Below are 19,355 nucleotides of genomic sequence, written 5' to 3'. Positions count from 1 at the left end.
TTGTTTTATAATTAAATCATAATTATTGTATGCTTGTTGTGTTATAATTTTATATTAATTATTATATTTATTGTGCAATTTCTTCTGTAGGAATTGGTAAATGAATATATTGGAGGAGCGGGTTGCACGCCGCAACAGAATTAATTGAAATGAATATATTGGAGGAGCGGGTTGCACGCCGCAGCAGAATTGATTGAAATGAATTTATTGGGGGATCGAGTTGCACGCCGCAACAGACTTGTTTAAAAGTCTATATATATTGGGTTATCGGGTTACACGCCGTAACAGACTTATTAAAAGTTCATATATTGGAGAAGCGGTTGCACGCCGCAACAGAAATGAATATGAATATATTATGGGAGCGGGTTGAACGCTGCAACGAAAATTGATTAAAATAATAATTAGTTATGACTGTTGAGTTGGCTTCAACTATTAAAATTAGTTACCTGATTTATTTATATTATTGTGGTTATTACTATTATTGCGTACAGGTTAATGTAAGTTATCCGCCTTAGCCTCATCACTACGTCGTCGAGGTTAGGCTCGGCACTTACCAGTACATGGGGTCGGTTGTACTGATATTACACTCTGCACTTCTTGTGCAGATTTCGGAGTTGGTCCCAACGGCGTATCATAGACTTGCTCGGATTTCAACTATTTATAGGAGACTTGAGGTATAACTGCACAATGTCCGCAGTTCTGAAGTCCCCGTCTATATTATTTTAGCTGTGTAATTGCTTTCAGACAGCTTTATTTTATTCAGACCTTTATTTGTATTATTCTAGAAGCTCGTGCACTTGTGACACCAATTCTGGTAGGGTATTTAGGCACCATTATTTTTATGGATTATTCATTACATTTCAGACCATACTTCCGCATTTATTCTTTGTTATTAATAAATTTAAAAATTATTTTAAATGGCTAATATTATTCTAACGTTGGCTTGCCTAGCAAGTGAAATGTTAGGTGCCATCACGGTTCAAAGGTGAAAATTTTGGGTCATGATAGGTTCGTGCCGTTCGACCCTCGGCAGTGCACAATTTAAATATTATGTTTGATCGGGCCGTACGACCTCACCATAACTTGCGCATGATGAATCTTTGGAACTATTCATAATTGATATTGCTTAAAGGTCATGAAATACCAACTGTTAATTGATGAAACTAAACTTGGGATTTAATATTTGTGAAAGAAGACTTTATTATTTTCTCGTTATTGAATTTTCAATATTATTCATGAAATCCAAGCTTAGTATAAAATATTGATATATCATTGTTAGCCCATAGTAAGTGTCAAAGTCGACATCTCGGCACTACTTCTTCGAGGTTAGACTGGATACTTACTGGGTACATATTGTTTATGTACTCACGCTATACTTCTGCACTTAATTATGCAGGATCTGAGGCAGGTACATCTGGTTACCAGTACGACGCGCATATTTGATTCCCTCTACGAGACCACACGGTGATTTGCCCTTCCGAGCCGTTCCGCAGTAGCCAGAGTCTTTCTTTTGTATATTTGTTCTGTCTATTCCATTTCAGACAGTAGATTAGAAATTTTTTGTATATTCTATTAGTAGCCCATATTCTTGTGACACCAGGTCTTGACACACACTAGTAGACTTATAGTTTTGGGTTGTATTTTTACAGTTTTGATTTCATTTAGCTGCTTTCGTTTTGATCACTTTAAAAATCCGTTATTCCTTTAAATTCTTTAAATTAAGGAAAGTTGGTTGTTTGAAAAACTTAATAATAATGGAAATCACTAGATTGTTCACTGTAGGCTTGCCTAGCAATGGTGTTGGGCATCATCACGGCCTAAACTAGAATTGGGTCGTGACATAAATCATCTAATGGACCCAACTTGATTAACGTAAAGCTACTGTTTCTATTCAACTTTAATTATATAAAATGAATAACAATTCAATATTGATTACACAAACTTAATAACAAAACTCAACATTGCACACCCATTAAAAGAAGAAGGCGAATCCAAGTAACAAAATATAAACCACTGAACCAGTGACAAGCAAATTACAAGAAGAATGGCTGAAAGAATTCATGAAGAAAAGATAAGAAACTGGCCTTTATGCTAAACAATTTGACGTTGAACACTGTAGAAATTCAACGACCAAATAATTCTTGGACCGATGCCTCTAAACTAAACCTCGCCGGCAACCTCGAACCTCCACCTACTCGACCAAAATTAGCCATTGACTGCTCAAACAACTCCCGTTTTAACAAAATACTACAACCTTGGGAACCAAGAAGCTTTGGGTAAAGAACATTGATGGTGTTGAAGTGCAGTAAGGTTGTTTGTTAAAAGGTTTCAGCAAGAAAATATGAGGGTGTTTTGGTGGTGAAAAGCTGGTGTTTCAGGGGTGGTTTCACCTGCATTTTTGAGTGATTTGGGGATGTTTCAGGCCAGTTTTGGCTGCTTTTCATGGCTGGACTTCGAAGCTATTTTAATGGATATTCAAGGGCAGTTTTGGGGTGGTTTTCATGGGTGATGGTGGCTGAATTTGCAGCTCGTTTTTGGAGCTGTTTTGAGGTCACTTTCTGGGGTGGATTTGAGCTCGTTTGGAAATATTTTTGCCGGTGATTGGGTAGAGCTGAGCAGCATTTTTCAGCTGCTATTTCAGGTTGTTTTGAGGGTTGTTTTGTATGCAAAACATGAGGTTTTGTAGCTGAAATGAGGGTGCTTTGGAGGTGGGTTTTTGGGACTATTTTTGTGGCTGAAAGTGATAGAAGATTTGCTAGGTTTTGATCGCATTTTTATGCTAAATGGAGTTGTTTAATGGAGAAAAATGGGAGGAATTGTAGCTGTTGCGTTCTTTTCTTCAAGAGGAGACTGCGGCGCTAAAACTTGAGGAAGAAGAGATGGCTCCTAGTGTGCCAATAATATAAAATGTGAGAATGAATTCTCATAGGGATTGAAAAGTGAATGGAAAGAATTTACCGAACACTTGTTGTTTTTGTACGTGTCAAAAAATCATGCCACACACGTACGTACCCATGATTTAACATGTTTATTATTATTTAAAATTGAGAGGCCATGTCACTTAAACGTGCAATTGAATTTTTGTGAGTTACGTGTCACAGTTATGCCATGAGAACCGTACCAATAACCGTAATAATTAAATTATTATTTATGATCACTTTCCTAAACTTCTAGATTATTGTAAGGTCAAGAGTTATACAGTGAATTTGTGGAGAAGGATGTATGATTGTGATGTAATTGGGCTTGACAGAATTTATTATTTGCCCAAACTAATTCAAATCAATACTTTATGTATTAAAGGTCTGTCACTTTTCAATTCCACAGTCACTAGCCTAATGGCCCACTAATTTTCATCTACAATCCATTTCTAGCTTCGCTCTCCTTCAAAAATTAAGTATAACAACAATTTTTAAAGAGAACTTTTAACAAGAAACTTAAACAAATGCATTAGATTAAGGAAAAAAGGCACTGACATAATATTCATCATTGATAAATCATCTAATGGGCCCAACTTGATTAACGTAAAGCTATTGTTTCTATTCAATTTCAATTATCTGAACTTAATAACAATTCAACATTGATTACACAAACTTAATAAGAAAGCTCAGCATTGAACGCCCATTAACAAGAAGACGGCAAATCCAAGTAACAAAATATAAACTACTGAACCAGTGACAAGCAAATTACAAGAAGAATGGCCGAAATAATTCAAGAAGAAAAGATAAGAAACTGGCCTTTATGCTAAACAATTTGACGTAGAACACTGTAGAAATTCAACGACCAAAGAATCCTTGGACCGGAGCCTCTAAACTAAACCTCGCCGGCAACCTCGAACCTCCACCTACTCGACCAGAAAAAGCCATTGACTGCTCAAACATCTCCCGTTTTACCAAAATACTACAACCTTGGGAACCAAGAAGCTTTGGGTAAAACATTTTGATGGTGTTGAAGTGCAGTAAGGTTGTTTGTTAAAAGGTTTCAGCGAGAAAATATGAGGGTGTCACTACAAGAAAAATCGCCTTTAGGGGCGAGAATAATGGTCCCTCAAAGTCTGATTCTGATTCTTAAATATTATTAGCGACCAGAAATATCTGGTCGTCCGTCCCTGGTCGCTATAGGCTTCGATTTAGTAACGATGAGAGTTAGTGACAGGTCTTTAAAAACTTTTAAGGACTGGTGTGATTCTGGTCCTTAATATACTTTCAGGGACCACATTTCTGGTCCCTAAAGAATGATAAAAAAAGAACGTTGGATGCTGCATCTGGTGCCAATTAATTTGCTACGAGCAGATTTTACTGGTCCTAATAAGACTTTAAGGATGAAAATATATGGTCCTTAAAGATCTTATGAAATGTGGTCCCTGAACAAATATATTTTATGTCCTGCTTTTCTGAAATATTATTCCATTCCTAATGTATATAATGAATGCATATAAACAAACTTATCAATAATGTTTTCATATATATACTTGTAATAATTACAAAAGAAAGGATTAACATTCCATTTGTACTGTATTATTTACACACCCCTCGGAAAGAAAATAAATTAATATCACTTGCAAATAAAATGAATTGTTGTCTATAGTTCTGGGCAAATGATAATTATGTTGTCAACTTGAAGTCTACAAAATATACATCTTCACTTGTAAATTGATGTCTTCAAGACCTGTGAGAAGTATGAAATTAATTCACTTAAAAAACTATAATAATCAACCAGAAACATTGGTAACTAATTGCGAGACGTAGATTATTTCATAAACTAATTGCAATATAACAATGTTTTGGTCATATAAGAAACTTGCATGATGAAAGAAAACACAAAATGGCCATGTCTGCAACTAAAACACTATAAGAGACACTCAAAAAATGAATTTGTTTCATCAATGACAAGGAGCACTACATCTTATTATGTACAAATAGGTTCATAGGCTTAGAGGTAGACGAACACATAATTATTTACCATATTACACCCCAAATTGTAAGTGCCACGTAACCTAAGAAACAAAGATTAAGTTCAACATTAGCGTTAGCGAGAATCATCCAAAGTCTCTAATGTTGCGTTAATAAGAGTCAACCCTCATTATTTAATACATATAAATATAGGATGCAAGTTATAGGATCTAATAACATTATATTATATAAACTACTAACAAATAAATTGCACTTTTAAAGCACATTTTCTTCCAGAGAATATCTGGCTCAGAAATGTTTACGAAAAAATTCTAAATTAGTGCCTTGTAACTTTTTCACTATCATAATCATATTTTGGGTTCTTCTACAAATAAGAAACTGTGAGGGGTTCATGTTCCTATCAGTTCAATGTAGCAAATTTTCATATCACTCAAACACAGATCAGGGTAAATCTACTGATGCAAAAATTAAAAAAATAAACTATTGACAATTATCCTACATTTGAACCTAAAACTTGGTGTCCTTGCAATTAGCCATTAACTTGTGAGAAAATAATTACAATTCCATAATGCTAAATGCACATGCACATAGATATGTTTTTGACAAGTAAAAGAAACATAATTTTTACAAGAATAGTGAAAGAAATTTCTGGACCTGCTGTCTAACTCTCTCAAGTTTCAGCTCAAATTGTGCCAACTTCAAATGGCATTGTTTCCAACTATCGAACTTACTCCTGGAAAGAGAAGGAAAACGAATCAACAAAAGGAACTTATCTTCCATATAATTAAATTTTAAAAAGCAAAAATTCTTCTACCTTTTTCCTCATACGGCTTTCACACACGGAGCTTCGATTTTGCTGCTAAACACAAAAGTGAGAGATAAAGAGAAAGTGGCTTTGGGTGCACACCTTGTCAGGAATACTCTATTGGTTGATAATCCCATGTCAGAGGGTATAAATTGTTCATAAAAGTAAAAAGAGTACATAATCAGATGAGAGTATGAGATTTACTATATGAAAAGTTGCAGTGTTACAACAAAAATAAAATCATATTTGAGAACCTAAGAAATGCATCCCAACTGTTATAAGATTATATCATGAATATACATGCGAACTTCAGAGTCACATATGACACAGAGATGCAGAGAATAGAAGACTAAGGTTTTAACTAAATGGTTATGAAATGATATAGAGTGTAAGGTTGAGTTTCAGTCCAAAAATAAATTGTATTTGCATGAGTAGCAAAGACAAATTGAGAACCAGTAACGAAATCAGTAAACTTGGAAAAAGAGAATAAGAAAAAATTAAAAATTGATCCAGATTATAAGAAGAAAGTCTATCATTTCAACAGTGCAACACCCCTGACAAATGAACCACCCCCTTCATCAAAGATAACCTTAACAATCATTGCACCAAGATCAAATATCTTCATAAACTCTTATACAACCACAAGTACAATACCGATGCACTTATTCAAGTAACCTACTTATGGAGAAACCATAAACACGTCTCATCGCTTTCAAGGTGTTCAATTTTAATACCACATTTCGCTAACGTTTCAATATTTTATTTAAAATATGTCTTAGAACCATACAACAACATATTTAAAATTACTCATTTCAATCTATCACTATCACAAAGGCTTTGTGCAGATGAATCTTTACTTTTTTTCTATAACTTCAATCCATCTACTACAGCACTGCTAGCAGCAAATAATTTTTCCACCACTTGAAATAGTCATTGTCTAATAAATTCACAAGTTTAATTTCTTTTAGCAAACATAACTATCACTCATATTTAAAAGAAGATACATGAACTTGATAATCACCGTAGACTAGCAAGCTCAGTTAAGCACCTCACCTAATATCAATTGGTAACAAAGTACAATAATCCTATTGAATAAAGCTTCCTTTTAGTACGTAAAGGAGTGGTTAGTAGCAATATTTGACCTCGGTATAATAATATTAAGAAGCGCACTATAAAATAAACACCCAATTTCAACAAGAACGTGCATAAAATGTATCCATCAACAAAATGAAGACCAACAATGAAAATAAATACCAAAAATCACTCACTGCGCCTATAAATGAAATGAAATAAAACCCATAAGAATTAATAGCAAAACCCAGCAAGTCTAAAATAGTGAGTGGAAGAAAGGAACACTAACCGATGATTGGAACACTTCATCTCTTAAGAAAGTCGTAAAGATAATCAAATCTTGCATTCAAGAAACAAAATTGTCAGCGCACATATACAAGCATAGCTGAAGCAGATAAAGAGAATAGGATTATGGGAAGCAAAACTTACGAATTTCAAGCTAATACTCCTAAAAGCACCTTGGACCACAATGAAACAATTCATTCCCATCTCATTGCGGAAGCTGAAGTGAATAACACGTGAGCTCTTCTTCTCAAAATGGCTCAGAGAGACGGCCTCGCCATAAAAACAACTTGTTGAATCACAAAATGCCAACTCAATCGCACCGATCCAACTTCAGTTGGTGTTGGAAAACATTACCCAAAATAACTCGACAAAATTGAATAATTTGTAGAATAGTCGTGAACACACTGATGATGGAAATCGTCACTTTGAACAATGAAATCAAGAATAGATTTTGATGAAACACCAGAACTAGTTGTCAAAGTGATAAAGATTTGGGGATTTTGAGAGAAACGTTGAGAGATTGAGAGTAAACTCTAGTTCCTAAATGACGACTTTGAGAATGTTTTTAAGTGTTTCTATTTTTTTATTTCTTTTTCTAGGTTTCTATTTTTTTATAATTTTGGGCGGCACCTCAAGTCTCGCACTCCCGCTCTATTCTGCATATAGGGACGAGAATTTTATAATTATAGGGACGAGATTCAGTCGCGTCGTTATTTAATTTAGAATTAGGTACCATAAATAAAACTAGTCGCTATAAGTATATTTTTAGCGACCAGATTTCAGTCCCGCTGCTAAATGCTGGTCACTAATGAGCCTTTTTCTTGTAGTGTATTTTGGTGGTGAAAGCTGGTGCTTCAGGGGTGGTTTCGCCTGCGTTTTTGAGTGATTTTGGGGCTGTTTCGGGCCAATTTTGGCTGTTTTTCATGGCAGGACTTTGAAGCTATTTTAATGGAGATTCAAAAGCAGTTTTGGGGTGGTTTTCATGGGTGATGGTGGCGGATTTTCAGCTCGTTTTTGGAGCTGTTTTGAGGTCGTTTTTTGGGAGTGGATTTGAGCACGTTTGGAAATGTTTTTGCCTGTGATTGGCGTAGAGTTGAGCAGCATTTTTCAGCTGCTAGTTCAGGTTGTTTTGAGGGCTATTTTATGTGCAAAACGTGAGGTTTTGGAGCTGAAATGGGGGTGCTTTGGAGGTAGGTTTTGGGGGCTGTTTTGAGGTGTTTTTGTGGCTGAAAGTGATGGATGATTAGATGGGTTTTGATCGTCATTTTATGCCAATTGGAGTTGTTTAATGGAGAAAAATGGGAGGAGTTGTGGCTGCTGGGTTCTTTTCTCCAAGAGGAGACTGCGGCGCTAAAAATTGAGGAAGAAGAGATGGCTCCTAGTTTTCTTTAAAATGTCCCCCCTCCCTCAGAATATTTAATACTGAGTAGAGTGAGTGTTTGCTGTTACGTGAGAGGGAGTGCCAAAAATATAAAATGTGCGAATGAATTCTCACGAGGATTGAAAAGTGAATGGAAAGAATTTTTGGAAGGAAAATTTGGTGTAGATCCCAAAGTGTGAGATGTGAGTTGGATAAGAATTGTGAATTGGGAATAAGAAATACATGTGCATCTGCAAAATTTGTTACAATACCCAATTTTGTTTCTCCTTTCTTCTAATTAATTTTCTTTGATCTTTATTGATTAACAAGTATTAGTACCCGCACCATGTGTGGATATTATTAAGGAATATTAGTCACATCAAAGTATGATCTAATTTATTTAAGCACGTTGAATCATTCATTTTAACAAAATTCTAATGATCATCTTATCTACCCTATAGTAATAGTTCAACATAATTAAATTAAAGACTCATATCATCATCAAATAACTTTTAGATGATACTCAAATATCACAATTATATAGGTTGTTTCAAATAATTTGAAAATATAAATTAATTTAAAATGAATAAGAAATACATTATAATTAAATGAATCCAAAAAATATTACAATTTTTAATTTTTTTTTTATGTGTAATTCATGATGAGAATCATAGAGTGGTTCATTTTTAAACACGTGTTTTATCTAAAAAGTCTCATATGAAATAGAGATTAGTCTTGACTTATAATAATGATAAAAGAAATTTAGAAGGTACTTTGACTCAGATGGAGTGAACAAATGGACATTTTTTTAAAAATTTTGCAATGGACAATTTTTTTTTTAGACAGTTTTTTTTAAAATTTTCGTTTTTTGTTAAACAACATTTAATATTTTATTTTATTATTTTATAGATATTTTAATTCAAAAACCGTCGCGATCAAATTTCTACTATAGGCCGTAATGGCGCCCAACGTTACCGCTACGCAAGCCAATAACGAACTAACCATGATTTTTTCTTTTAACAATTTAGAAATAGTTGATTTTTACTTATTGAATAGGTAAGAAGTGAAATTTCATAAAACGAGTATTAGACAATTTTAAGAGCAAATAAAGTGAAATAGCTAATCAAAATCAACAAGTGTCTACTAGACAAACTTCCAAGACTTGGTGTCACAAGTATATGAGCTACTAATAAAATATACAAAAATGCTACACTATTGTCTGAAATGAAGTAGACAGGAAGTAAAAGTAGAAGAAAGACTTTGGGTGCTGCAGAACGGGATCGGGAGGCAGCTCACCACAAAGTCTCGGGGGATCAGGAGTGCAAGTCGAGATGATACCCAGATGCTCCTTACTATGGTCTAACAATAAAATACTGAAGTTCTATATAAGCATGGGATATGTAAATGAAACTGAGAACTCAATAACAAGAACTAAACAAAAATAATTGCTTTACTGACAGTAAATATGTCTCGACTCGAAATTTTCACCTTCGGGACCGTGATGACGCCTAATATTTTACTTGCTAGGCAAGCCAACCTTAGAGGATTCTTAAGTCAACTTCAGTCAATTTTAACAATAGAAATAATTATGCTAAAAAGAAGCTAAAACTGAGTTTGCGAAATAACATAAAACTCGTAAGAACTGATACAATTCGGATCTGGTGTCACGATTCACAAACTTCTAAGAGTTACTACAACAAAGTATGAAAGAAAATATAATTATTCTGAAAGAAAGGAAACATTATAATAAAGAAACTAGGAAGGGACTTCAGGGTCTGTGAACGCCAGCAGATCTACCTTGGGTCTCCGACAAGCAAGTCCAACTGCTAACCTTACGATCAGCTAAGGGCGGTACCAAAATTTGCACAAGAAGTACAGAGTGTAGCATGAGTACAACCAACCCTATGTACTCATAAGTGTTGGTCCTAACCACGACGAAGTAGTGACGAGTCTATGACAAAACACCTACTTAATAAACCTGTGTAGATAATGGTATACGAACAAAATAACAACAAACAAGAGCTAGACAAGTGGTATCGGGAGGGAGGCATGCTAGAGGGGATACAAGATGTGAGAATTTCAGCAGAAATGATAACCAGGACAATCATTATGCCTTTGACTAGTGAAAATAATTAAACACATTAAGAAAAAGTGCACGGCATCACCCTTCGTGCTTTTACTCTCAACCTCACAATATAAATCAATAGAAACGGCACGGCATCACCCTTCGTGCATTAACTCTCATAACATAGCACGACATCACCCTTCGTGCATTAACACTCACAATATGGCACGGTATCACCCTTCGTGCATTAACACTCACATACGATACGGAATCACCCTTCGTGCGTTAACACTCTCCCTCACCACATAACAATGGACAAGTAAAAACAAGGAGATAGGATCAATAAGTATAAGCCTTACTTCAACAACGGTTCCACAATACCAATCTCAACTCAGGATCAATAATCAATTATCCCCAAAGCTCATAAACATGATAAGAGCAATCAATTTAAAAATTAACTAGTCTAAGCATGGATAATATGATCAAGGAAAGCAACAATTACAAAGAGCAAGTCTCACCCGCATGCTATAACTCGACAACAATGCATAAGTATTAGTCACCTCACATATACGTTGTACCCAACAGCTAAACATGTAGCACATAGACAAATAAGTCATAATACCACGACCATACTCAAAGCTCAACCACAGCTTTGCCTTTCAAACAAGCCTCCGAACCAATAAAATCTAGCAAATTACCAACCAAACGATTCGAATTAAGCCTTAGGAACTACTCACGATTGCAAAGAATTCAATTTAGGTCATTATTGAAAAAGCCAACTAATGGGCCCGCTTGGTCCAAACCCAAAATTCGGATCAAAACTCGATTACCCATTCAGCCTCGAGCCCAGTTATGTAATTTATTTTGGAATAAGACTTTAATTTGAGGTCTAAATCCCTATTTTACAAAAATATTAAGTAGTACCCAAACCCCCAATTTCCACCATGAAAACACAAGAATTTAGGTTGAAATCTTAGAAAAAGTAATGAATGACTGAAAGAAACTAGTTTAGGATCACATACCAATGATTTGGGGAAGAAAAGTTCTTTGAAAAATCACCTCTAGGGTTCTTGTGTTTGAAAATTTGAAGAATGAACCAAATATCCCGTCGAAGTCCCATCTTGATTAGTTGTAGATGTCACATTTGCGACTCGGGGTTCGCAAATGCGAAAAACCTATCGCAAATGCAAAGGTTTCACATTTCTGCTTTCATCGCATTTGCGATGAACGATTCGCAAATGAGAACACTGACCCTTCCGCAAATGCGACCGCTTGATCGCATTTTGTCACCACCCGATTTACACTCCGTATAACGTCGTGACAGCACCTAGTCTCCACAACTTGGTAAGCCTAACATTTACAGAATAATAAAATACTAACATATTTTTAACAACTAGCTGTAACAGAACAACATAAGTAAATACCATGTCGCTTGGCCTGTATAATAAATAACTACTCGGTAATACACAATATGCCCAAAATCCGGAACATCATGAGTCACAAACTAACGAAAGAAAATAGTATCTCTATACTCCAGAATCTAACAAAAGGAAACACAGGAAATGTTTGACATGGGGAAGAGTAGAAAGGGACTCCGAGGTCTGCGGACGCGACAAATATACCTTGAAGTCTCCAAAGTTGTCTCGACTCACTGGTAATGCGGCTGATAAGAAGTACCTGAATCTGCACACGAAAAACATGTGCAGGGAAGGGCATGAGTACACCACAATGGTACTCAGTAAGTTCCAAGCCTAACCTCGGTCGAGTAGTGACGAGATCAGGTTAGGGCCCTACTGGTATATATATAATAAAAATAGGACAGAATGAAATATCGCGGTAAAATAAGGATTAAATTTTAACAAGAATGCAATCATAGAAAGATAATAGCTCAATACACAGATATAACAACAGGTGATCTCCTGAGATACCGTCCCGTAGTCCCAAACGTAAATGTGGAGGGGAATCTCCCGGAATATCGTTCTGTAGTCCCAAAGTAAATGTGCAAGACAGGGGATCTCCTAGAATACCGATCCGTAAACCCAAAGTAAATATGCAAGGGGATCTCCCAAAACACCGATCTGTAGTCCCAAAGTAAATATGCAGCTCAAACAACGGAAATAACAGTTACAGTAAGAAAACCTATAGTTTAGACTAAGTTCAAGTCAAGGAAAAGCAGAAATTCACTAAACATGCTGCACAGAGTTCAGATAAACAATTAAGGGAAGTAGACATGCTATTCTAAGCTAACATAATACTACACATGCTGATATAATACAAATAGAAAGAAGAACAGGTTATTACTCAGTGGAAATTGGGTTTTTACAGCAATTAGCCCGTGTACTTACTCGTCACCTCACGTACACTGCGCTCACATATCAAAACACTACCAAATCCTAAGAGGAGTTCCCCCACACAAGGTCAGGCAAGCCACTTACCTCGAACCAAACTCAAATCAATCCATAACAATGCTCTTCCCACGAATACCCGACACTGAATGGCCCAAATCTAGCCAAAATCAATTACTTAACATAAATATGACTACAAAAAACTAATCTAGCTAATGAAATCAAAGCTAAAGCAAGAAATTGGCAAATCGCCCTAAAACGCCTCCCTAGGCCCACATCTCGGAATTAGGTAAAAGTCACAAAATATGAACACGCATTCACTCACGAGTTCACTCGTACCAAAATTACTCAAATACGATACTAAAATATCGATCTAAACCCCAAAATTCAGCCTAAGAACTTTTCTCAAACTTTCCCAATTTTCCACACCAAATCACTAATTTAATGATGAAATTAAGGACATAATCATGGAAATTAACCAAAACTAGGTAATAATAACTAAACCCAAACACCCACGTGAAAATCTCTCCAAAAATTGTCTAATTCCGAGCTCTCAAGTCCAAATGGTGAAAAAGGACATAAACCCTCGATTTTGAACTTTTAAATCTGTCGAGGTGCGTTCTTATTCGCGAATGCATCATCACTCTCGTGAACGCGATAAACAATCTTTTACTGACCCATAATTCCTCCTTCTCGAATGCAAGGGACCTCTCGCGAACTCGTAACTTTCACTGACTGACCCTACGCAAACGCGGGACTCTCTTCGCGAACGCGTAGGCTTAATGCCTGATGCTCCATTTGTCTGTTCCTCTACGCGAACGCGAGGACCATATCGTGAACGCATAGGATTAAGGTCCCACATCTTCGCGAATGCGGGAACCACATTGCAAATGCAAAGAACAACTCAGCTGTCCTCCGTAGTTGCCTTACGCGAATGCGAGACCTCTCTCGCGAACGCGATGAAAGAAAACGTCTGCAACAAAAAACCAAAACATCTGCCACCTCCCAAAGTCCAAAATAATCTGTTAAGCATCCGAAACTCACCCAAGGCCTCAGGACCTCAACCAAACATTCCAACCAATCCTAAATTACCATACGAACTTAGTCGAGCTCTCAAATAACATCAAATAACGCTAAAATCACGAATCACCCTCCAATTCAAACTTAAAGAACTTGAAACTTCAAATTTCTACAACTGATACCGAAACCTATCAAACCACGTTGATTGACCCTATATTTTGCACACAAGTCATAATCAACATTACGGACCTACTCCAACTTTCAGAATCAGATTCTGACCCCGAAATCAAAAAGTCCACCACCGGTCAAAATCTTCAAAAATTTGACTTTTGGCATTTCAAGCCTAAATCAGCTATAGACCTCCAAACATACATTCCGGGCACGCCCCTAAACCCAAAATCACCCAACGGAGCTAACAGAATTAACGAAACTCCATTCTGGAGTCATCTTCACACAGTTCTGACTACGGTCCAAATCCTAAGACTTAAGCCTCTGTTTAGGGAGTAAGTGTCCCAAAACACTCCAAAAACAAAAACGAAACCTCCCGGTAAGTCACATAAGCATAAAAAGATACGGGGGAAGCAGTTAATAGGGGATTAGGGCTATAACTCTCAAAACGACCGGCCGGGTCATTACATCCTCCCTCTCATAAAACAATCATTTGTCCTAGAACGAGCATAGAGACATACTTGAAGTGGTGAAAAGATGAGGATAACGGCTGTGCATATCCTGCTCGGTCTCCCAGGTCGCCTCCTCGACCGGCTGACCCCTCCACTAAACCATCACTAAAGCATTGTTCTTTAACCTGAACTTTCGAACCTGGTTGTCCAAAATAGCCACTGGCTCCTCAACATAAGATAGATCCTTGTCAAACTGGACTGAGCTGAAATACAACACATGCGACGGATTATCGTGATACTTCTAGAGCATAGAAACATGGAATACCGGATGAACTACTGCTAGACTGGGAGGAAAGTCTAGCTCATAAGCAACCTCCCCAACTCGCCGTAACACCTCAAATGGACCAATAAATCTCGGGCTCAGCTTGCCCTTCTTCCCGAACCTCATAACGCCCTTCATAGGCAAAACCCAGAGGAAGACCCGCTCTCCAACCATGAATGCAACATCACGAACCTCCAATCCACATAACTCTTCTGTCTGGACTGGGATGTGCGAAGTCTATCCTGCATCACCTTAACCTTCTCTAAGGCATCTTGAACCAAGTCCGTACCCAATAATCTGGCCTCGCCTGGCTCGATCCAACCCACTAGGAACCGACACTGCCTACCATACAGAGCCTCATACGGTGCCATATGAATGCTGGACTTGATAACTGTTGTTGTACGCAAACTCTGCAAGTGGAAAGAACGGATCCCAAGAACCTCCAAACTCCATCACACAAACACGGAGCATATCCTCTAGAATCTGAATAATGCGCTCGGATTGTCTGTCTATGTGAGGGTGAAATATTATGATCAACTCCACCCGAGTACCTAGCTCATGCTGTACGACCCTCTAGAACCGTGATGTAATCTGCATACCCCGGTCATAGATGATAGATATCGGCACGCTATGAAGTATGACAATCTCGCGAATATAAACTCGAGCCAGTTGTTTCGAAGAATAAGTAGTCATCACAGGAATAAAATGAGATGACTTGGTCAGCCGTTCCATAATCACCCAAACTGCATCAAACTTCCGCTGAGTCCGTGGGAGTCCAACAACGAAATACATAGTGATCTGCTCCCATTTACACTCCGGAATCTCTAACTTCTAAAGCAATCCACCCGACCGCTAATGCTCATACTTCACTTGCTGACAATTTAGACACCGAGATACATATTCCACTATGTCTTTCATCATTCTATGCTACCAATAATGATGCCTCAAGTCCTGATACATCTTCGTGGCACCCGGATGAATGGATTACCGTGAGTTATGGGCCTCCTAGAGAATCAACTCATGTAATCCGTCTACATTGGGACACATAGCATGCCATGTATCCTCAATGCACCATCATCACCAATAGTGACCTCCTTAGCATCACTGTGCTGAACCGTATCCTTAAGGACAAGCAGATGGGGGTCATCATACTGACGCTTCCTGATACGATCATAAAGAGAAGACTAGGAGAACACACAAGCCAAAATTCGAAGCGGCTCAGAAATGTCTAATCTAACAAACTAGTTGGCCAAGGCTTGAACATCCAATGCTAAGGGCCTCTCTGCTGTTGGTAAATATGCTAAGCTCCCCAAACTCTTCTCCCTGCGACTCAAGGCATCGGCCACCACATTGGCCTTCCGGAGATAGTACAGAATAGTGGTATCATAATCCTTAAGTAGATCTAACCACCTCCGCTGATGCAAGTTAAGATCTTTCTGCTTGAATAGATGCTACAAACTCCGATGATCAGTGTAGATCTCACAAGGGACACCGTATAAATAGTGCCGCCAAATCTTCAAGGCATGAACATAGCTGCTAACTCAAGGTCGTGGACAAGTTAGTTCTTTTCATGCAACTTCATCTGTCTGGACGCGTAGGCAATCACCCTACGGTCCTGCATCAACACCGCGCCTAGGACAACTCACGACGCATCACAATAAACAGTATAGGACCCCAAAACCAGGCAATATCAACATTGGGGCTGTAGTCAAAGCTGTCTTGAGCTTTTGATAGCTCTACTCACACTCATCTGTCCACCTGAATGGAGCGCCCTTCTGGGTCAGCCTGGTCATAGGTGTTGCAATAGATGAAAATCTCTCAACAAATTGACAGTAATAACTTGCCAAACCAAGAAAGATCTGGATCTCTGTAGCCGAGGACGGTCTAGGACAACTCTGCACTGCTTCCACCTTCTTCAGATCCACCTTGACCCCTTCACTTGACACTACGTGACCCAAAAATGCCACGAAATCTAACCAGAACTCACATTTTGAGCTTTGCATATAATCTCTTCTCTCTCAAGGTCTGAAGCACAATCCTCAGGTGTTGCTCATGATCATCCTGACTCCGGGAGTACACTAGAATGTCGTCAATAAATACAATGATGAATGAGTCTAGATAGGGCCGAAATACAATGTGCATCAAATGCATAAATGCTGCTAGGGCGTTTGTCAGCCTAAATGACATCACAAGGAACTCGTAATGACCATACCGAGTCCTGAAAGCAGTCTTCGGGATATCTGGGTCCTAACTCTTCAACTGATGATAACCTGAATATAAGTCAATCTTGGAAAACATTCTCGCACCCTATAACTAATCAAATAAGTCATCAATACGAGGCAAAGGATACATGTTCTTCACTGTAAATTTGTTCAACTAGCGATAATCAATGCACATATGCATAGAACCATTTTTTCTTCACAAACAAGACATAAACACCCCAAGGTGAAATAGTAGGCCGAATGAAGCCCTTATCAAGCAATTCCTGTAACTGTTCCTTCAACTCCTTCAACTCAAGATGGGCCATACGATATGGAGGAATAGAGATGGGCTGAGTGCCCGGTAACAAATCAATACCAAAGTCGATATCTCTGTCGGGCGGCATACCTAGAAGATCATCTGGTAATACATCAGGGAAATCCCTCACTACTGGGACTGACTCAACTATAGGGGTATCAATACTGATATCTCTCACATAAGCTAGATACGCGACACACCCATTCTCAAACGTTCATTGAGCTTTAAGAAAAGAAATAACTCTATTGGGAGTGTAATCTAAGGTACCCCTCCACTCTAATCATGGTAAGCCTGTCAGAGCCAGTATCACTGTCTTGGCGTGACAAACAAGAATAGCATAATGCGGCGACAACTAGTCCATGCCCAAGATAATATCAAAATCTACCATACTGAGCAATAATAAATCGGCTATGGTCTCAAAATCACTAATAACAACCAAACATGATCGATACACACGGTCCATAACAGTAGAATCTCCCACAAGTGTAGACACATAAACGGGAGAACTCAAAGAATCACGAGATACGCCCAAAAAATGAGGCAAAATAAGATGGAACATTGGAATAAGTGGAGCCTGGATCGAATAGAACCGATGCATCTCTATGACAGACCAGAACAATACCCAAAATGACATAATCGGAAGCAACTGCCTCTGTACGAGCAGGAATGGCATAGTATCTGGCCTGGCATCCCTCTCTAGGGCGACCTCTACCTCTCTGACATCCACCTCAAGTTAGATGAGCAGGTGGAGTGGTAGCGAGTGTTGTAATCATAGCATGGGAACCTTGTGGAGCATGTTGTTACTGACACGTCTGTGGAGGTACACCCCCCCAAGTCTGGGGCAATCCCTCACCATATGGCGAGTGTCGCCACACTCAAAATAAACTTTGGGACGGCGTGGCTTTTCTGGCTGGCTCGGGCCAGGTCTGTTGGACTGACCACTGAAAGCACCCCTTGCAGGAGTCACACTAGATATTGGAGGTGCATAATAAGGCTCCAAGGGCATAGGAATAGCCGGAATACCACTGGCAGCTGGAACATCTAAATGAATGGGGCGACTCACATAGCCACTACCATGTCGAATTGCAGCTGGGGCACGAGCACCATAATAAGTGCCAGACTCTCGAGACCTCTTGGCCTCCCTCTCCTCTCTCTCCCGAGCAAGCATGCCCTCCACTCTCCTAGCAATACTCAAAACCTGCTAGTATGAGATATCCATCTCTAACTCCCGGTCCATGCTAGTCCTGATGCCGGTATAGAGTCCCTCAATAAACCGACGGACCCTCTCTCGAACAGTAGAAACCAAGGCCAGTGCATATCTAGCCAAGTCACTATAACGAACTGCATACTCTAAAACAGCCATAACACTCTGGTGCAACTGCTCAAACTCGGCGCGCCAAGCATCTCTGAGGCTTTGGGGAACATACTCCCTCAAAAACATATCCTAGAACTGAGTCCATGTAAGAGAAGTTGCCTCAGCCGGACTGCCCAACTCATAAGCACGCCACCACTGATAGGCTGCTCCTCAAAGCTGAAATGTAGTGATAGACACCCTACTTGACTCTGCTATGCCCATAGTGCGGAGGATACGGTGGCACCCCTCTAGAAAACCTTGAGCATCCTCTGTCGCCAAACCACTATAGGTAGGAGGGTGGTACTTCTGGTACCTCCCGAGCCTATGCTCCTCCTCCTCTGCAACTGTTTCCCTACCCTCGGGTGAACTAAGGCTACAGGATGTACTAGTATGACCTTGGGATCAACCTGAACCTGCTGCTCTGGGGTGCGGGCGGAGGGAGTCTGTGCTCCTCCTCTGGCCTGAGGTGTGGCTGGAGCAAGGGGAATCAACCTTGCCTGAGCTAGAGTACTGAACATGCTCATGAACTATGAAAGGGTCTCCTAAAGAGTTGGTGCAGCAGTAGCCATCTCAGATGCTTGTGCTTCGGCTGGAGCTACTGGTGGCTCATCTGTAGCAGCTTATGCAGCTACTCTGGCTGTACCACGTGGACGTCCTCAGCCTTTGCCCCGGCCCCGGCCT

At 38.8% G+C, this 19,355-nt stretch overlaps 1 long non-coding RNA gene across 1 annotated transcript; it reads right to left on the bottom strand.

Annotated features, from left to right (window-relative positions):
• Positions 1-5,262: 5,262 nt before the first annotated feature.
• Positions 5,263-8,454, bottom strand: LOC117277402 (uncharacterized). Its single transcript, XR_011411659.1, has 3 exons — positions 7,216-8,454; positions 7,076-7,125; positions 5,263-5,643 (listed from the first exon to the last, which is right to left on the bottom strand). It is a non-coding gene; the product is annotated as an uncharacterized lncRNA (long non-coding RNA).
• Positions 8,455-19,355: the final 10,901 nt, after the last annotated feature.

The sequence above is a fragment of the Nicotiana tomentosiformis genome, chromosome 10, assembly GCF_000390325.3.
Source record: "Nicotiana tomentosiformis chromosome 10, ASM39032v3, whole genome shotgun sequence".
Lineage (NCBI taxonomy): Eukaryota > Viridiplantae > Streptophyta > Magnoliopsida > Solanales > Solanaceae > Nicotiana > Nicotiana tomentosiformis.
This window is presented reverse-complemented; position numbering and strand designations above follow the sequence as displayed.